The sequence below is a fragment of the Spermophilus citellus genome, assembly GCF_964194105.1.
Source record: "Spermophilus citellus genome assembly, chromosome: 4".
Classification (NCBI taxonomy): Eukaryota; Metazoa; Chordata; class Mammalia; order Rodentia; family Sciuridae; genus Spermophilus; species Spermophilus citellus.
In genome coordinates, this window is record NC_138185.1 from 181,464,797 (window position 1) to 181,470,450 (window position 5,654).

General features: G+C 37.3%; 1 protein-coding gene across 1 annotated transcript in view; it reads right to left on the reverse strand.

Annotated features, from left to right (window-relative positions):
• Positions 1-5,466, reverse strand: part of SRP54 (signal recognition particle 54) — a 41,319-nt gene extending 35,853 nt beyond the window's left edge. The window contains exon 1 of the mRNA XM_081291281.1: positions 5,245-5,466. The gene's annotated coding sequence lies outside the window, so the exon portion shown is untranslated. The remainder of the gene's footprint in view (positions 1-5,244) is intronic.
• Between the last annotated feature and the right edge of the window lie 188 nt (positions 5,467-5,654).

Consider the following 5,654-nt stretch of genomic DNA (forward strand, 5'->3'; position numbering starts at 1 on the left):
CTCCCTGCTTCCCCTTCTTCTCTCCAGTGGCTCTCCCCCCATCTATTTATTGATTTTACATATTAGTGCCTTATATGTATACATGAAGGTGGAAGTCACTGTAGTACATTCACACATGCCCACAGCACCTATCAGAATTTTACCTGATAAAAGTTAAATCTACTTATTCCTCCAAGGAAATAATTCACCTTTATGTTTTATAATTATAAGAGGATTCATGTTCATTATAAAAATTCAAGTATTAACAGCAATATAAGATAGAAAATTTAATTCCCCTAATCCTATCCACTCCCATCCCTGGTAACAACAAATAATAATATGCTGTATATCCCTACAGATTTTATTTTCTAGGCACATAATTTAGATAAGTTTTCACAAAATTATGGTTTGGGGAGAAGCAGAGAAGGAAGCAGAAATGAGAGAAGTTATTTTCTAAAATATGCTTGATAGTGCTAAAATATGCTTTAATGAAAAAGCACACTACAAAATATATACAGGAATTATATATATATATTACAGTTCATTTTGTGAAAAACAGGACCACAAAAAATAAACTCAAAAAAAAATCTAAAACAGAACACTACCCTTATCAAGGAATCATAAATCAAAATTATAAGATATCATTTTATACTTACTAGGATAGCTATATCTTTTTTTTCCCCCCCCTGTGGCAGGGGTACTGAGGATTGAACTCAGGGACACTCAACCACTGAGCTATATCTCCAGCCCTATTTTGTATTTTATTTAGAAACAGGGTCTCACCGAGTTGCTAAGCACCTCAATGATGCTGAGACTGGCTTTGAATTCGCAATTCTCTTGTCTCAGCCTCCCCAGCCGCTGGGATTACAGGCGTGCGCCACAGCCGCCCAGCTAGGACAGCTATAATCAAAAAAACAAAACACACGTAGGCATGGATGTAGAGAAATCAGAACCTTCATACACTGCTCGTGGCAAAGTGGTACAGTCTTTTAGGAAACACTTGGCAATTCCTCAAAATGTTAAACACAGCACTCCTATATCCATATCCAAGAGAAAGGAATACACATCCAAATAAAAACTTTTTCGTGAATGGTCTTAGCAGCATTATTCATAATAGTCAAAAAGTGGAAACAGCTGGTCGCAGTGGTGCACACCTTTAATCACTATTCAGGAGGCTAGGACAATAGGATTGCAAGTTTCAGGCTAACCTCAATGATTTAGCAAGACCTTGTTTCAAAATAGGATTCAAAGAATGGAATATCAATAGGCAATAAAAAGAAATGCAGTATTGCATACATACAACATGTATGAATCTTGAAAATGTGCTAACAGAAAGAAGTCAGTCACGAAAAACTATATTTCATTTATACAAAATAATCAGGGGCTGGGGTTGTATCTCAATGGCAGAGTGCTTACCTAGCATGTATGAGGCACTGAGTTCTATTCTCAGCACCACATAAAAATAAATAAAATAGGGGCTGGAGTTGTGGCTCAGTGGTAGAGCGCTTGCCTAGCACATTCGGGGCCCTGGGTTCAAGCCTCAGCACCACATAAAAATGAGTAAAATAAGGTATTGTGTCCAACTACAACTAATAAATAAATAGATAAATATTTTAAAATAAATAAATAAATAATGGAATATGTCCATCTACAACTAAAAATATATTTTAAAAATGTTCAGAATAGGCAAATCTATAGAAACAAAGAGTAGATAAATAGTTGCTTAGAGTTCAGGAAATGAAATAAAATGGAGAGTACTGTTAATGCATATGGGGTTTCTTCATGGGGTGATGAAACGTTCTAAAATTCGTTATATAATGCTTGCACAACTGTAAATACACTAAAATCTTCAAAATGTATACTTTAGGTGAACTGTACAATATAAGCACTTTGTTTTAATAAAACATATATATCATTTGTCATCTCTGGAATACTTAACATTTACTGCCAATTACAAGTGCCCGGATGGCACTCAACAAGTAACTTGAAATTTTTTATCATCTTATCTATTTGTATAATATCCAATTTTTTACTAAGGATTAAGATATATATATATTTTTAAGATGGGGTCTCAGTATGATGCCCAGACTGGCTTTAACTTCCTAGGCTCAGGCAATCTTCCTGCCTTGGCCTCCTGAGTAGCTGGAACTACACTTGCATACCACCACACTAAGACCTTTTTTTTTTTCTTTTGTAATTGGAGATAGACTGTAGGCCTTTAAATTTATTTATTTATTTTTATATGGTGCTAAGTATCAAACCCAGTGCCTCACACATACTAGGCAAGCTCTACCACTGAGCTACAGCTCCAGCCCAAGACTATTATTTTTTAAGTCAAGAGGAAAGTTATTTTCCAAAGTGCTCCATATGAAAACTTTGAACAGTATTGTCAAAAGGCTAGGGGTTGTCACTGGTATTCATTTATTCATTAAACACCTACTGTATGCTGCAGAAATTGTCCCAGAATGAGAAAAGTTCTAACTTCAAATCAATAAATCAACATCAGTTTAATACAAAGAAGACTCCCTTGGCAATTTCAGAAGTTGACAACTCCCTTATCAACTACCACAAACTCCCCTCCCCTAATTTTGCACCAAAGGTTATATTCAATCATGGCAGGAAATATCAAAAAATTCTCTTTAATTAAAATAATTGGTTTTCAAATTTTAAAACTTATTTTAATATTAAAAATAACACTACACAACTCTTCATAATTGAAGGACAGAAAAAAAGTATATAAAAGTTCAATTAGTAAAAAAAGGGTAATAAAAGAGAAGGTAATTGAAAGAGGAGGAGGTATAAGAGGCATATGCTCAAGCAATGGTCTCTAAGTATATATACACTTAAACAAAGGCTAAAAAGTAAATGCTCAGCGAGAATCCTTAGGGATGGGATGGTAACTAAGAAAGAGATCTTTGGAGAAACAGCCTTACCTAAATTCTTGATTAGGAAAGCAAAACAAGGCATTTATATTTTGAAAAACTAATTTACTGTCTACCCTGAAATGCCAGTGTTACCAATCACTGCATTAAGAAACACTCCTCAAAGGAAATATGGGAATGGATTTTTTTTCAATCACTTAAAAATATCTTTAGGCTAGTGGTATTTGTCCCAGCCACTGAGGAGGATGAGGCAGAGGATAAATTAAGCCCAGGAATTCAAGGCCAACCTGAGCAATATAACAAGACCCTGTCTCAAAATAATAATAATAATAATATAAAAACATATCTTTACAAACAATGTAACAAATATATCTGAGGAAGAAAAACTCAAGAATTGGAAGACTACAAACACTAGCCATACTCCAGAAACCTAGTAAAACTTGTGAGTATAAGCCAGGGGAAAATAAGGCAAATTGCAAGAAGGTGCTAGAATCAAGAACTAACCCATGAAGCTGAATCTACAGAAACTCATGACCAAATGCCAGTAGAAGGTGAAGGAGAAAAGATGGCTAGTGATGCCATTAACCAAAAAATGGAAAGCAAAAGGAGAAGCTGGTTTGAAAGTTAAAAAGAACACTCAATGGAGAAAAGGTGCAAAAGCCTTAAGGGTTATTTGTAATGATCTACTATTTAATTTGATATTCACTTAAGTTTGATATTAATTCATTAAGCATTCATTTTATTACCTTTTTAGAATTTTTAGTTATACATGGACACAAAATCTTTTTTTTTTTATTTTTATGTGGTGCTGAGGATTGAACCCAATGCCTCACATGTACTAGACAAGCACTCTGCCACTGAGCCACAACCACAGTCCTTATTACCCTTGTTTTGTTATTTTGAGACAGCATCACTACTTGCTCAGGCTCCTCTCCAACTCAGACCACCTGCCTCAGCCTATAAAAGTAGTTAGGAATATAGGTGCAGCACATGCCACCCCATCCAGCTTACCCCTTTTTTTGTGCTATCAGGGCACTTTACCACTGAGCTACATCCCAGCCCCTTTGATTTTTTTTTTTTTTTTTTTTTGAAACAGAGTGTCCCTAAGTTGCTGAGGCTGGTCTTGAACTTGTGATCCTTCTGCCTCAACCTCCCAAGTAGCTGGGATTGCAGGTATGTGCCACTGCATCTGTTCAGCTTATCCTTTTCTAAACTGAACATTCATATAACAAAACTTAATTAACAAGGGTAAAAAACTCAAAAACTCTGAGAATCACTTCTTTTGTAGACTTTTTATAATACACATCATAGTGAAAAAAGGAAAAAAGGAAGATAGACTCAACAGGTTTTTGACCTATTGAGTCTGCAGAAAGTACAGAATTTTCATGAGATGGAAGCTAAAGAAAAGGTTTGGAAATGATTGCATAATGATGATGTCACAGAAGTCATAGATGAAGATGAGAACTCTCAAGGTAAGACTGTGGAAGACCATGGCTTATAGCATTTATAGCAACTAAAAAGAGAGTTGTGCTCTGGCTTTTTATCTAGTGTCCTCCAGTAGAAATTTAGTAAAGCGTGCTGGGAACCTTTAAGATGGCTTCAGATTTACCTGGGCCAATAAGATGTTTACTCTAAGAGTTAACTAAGAGTAAAATAAACCAAAGGGATAGAAGTGTTTACTAATTCCTTTCCCCTCCCCCAAAGGCACATCAAACTCAAGTGTCTCACACGTACTAGGCAAGTGCTCTACCTTGAGCTACAACCCCAACCCTCTTTATTCGTCTTGATATAATGTACACTTAAATGCCTCTCTTTTCCTGTACTATTAGCTTCTCAATAGCAGGGTTTGTGTAATTCACTTCTGTATCCCTAAATTTAAGAACGAGTAAATATTCCGTCGAACTAAGCATATGAAAGAATCAAGTAAACACGGCATCAAGAAAACCAATAGAGGAGTTTCAAAAAAATGGATGGTCAATAGTGTCAAATGGCACAGTATCTTATGTCTACTACATGCAGGACAAAGTGTTAAGCGCTACAAATACAAAGGAAAATAAAATCCGGTACACATCCAAAGGTTTTGGGGGAAGTAGCCACATCTAAATTCTTGTTCAAGAAAGCAAACACTAAAGTCAAACCTACAAATACCTTCATCTTATTGGCCCAGGTAAATCTGAAGCCAACTTAAAGGGTCCAAGCACGTTTTACTAAATTTCTACTGGAGGACAGTAGATAAAAAGCCAAAACACATCAGCCTCCGTGACACGACGGCTAGTGGCGAGAGAACGTCACTCCCTCCGAAGTCTCTCGACCACTCAACAGGGTTGGAGACAGCCCTACCTTTCCCTCTGTAGTCTGCAGAAGGGTAAAAGCACACACTTACCGCAAAAAGCACTGCTAACGCCGTGGCCCTAAGGGCCGGAGAGTCCTCCTCGAAGCCCCAGGCCGTGAATGGCAACCCAGGAAAGGTGGGAGCAGACAGAAAGATAAGATCCCACAACCCAACTCCCCGAACTGCATAAACTAGGGTCCAAGAGCCCAACACCGCGACGCCAACTCCCACCAGCTGGAAGACCGACGACTGCCACCGAACCTTCCGCCCAATGAGGAGACGTCATCACTCGGCGTAGTCCAGCCTTTCTGGAAGAGGAAACACTTCCGTTTCCGGGGCACAGCGCCGCTTTTCTTCTGTTCATCTCTCACAAAAGATTTCGAGAGATATTACTTTGTTTCGATTGGCTTTGGTGTTAGTTTTTTTTTTTACCGTTAAATAACGGCGGCAGCAAAGTTAGT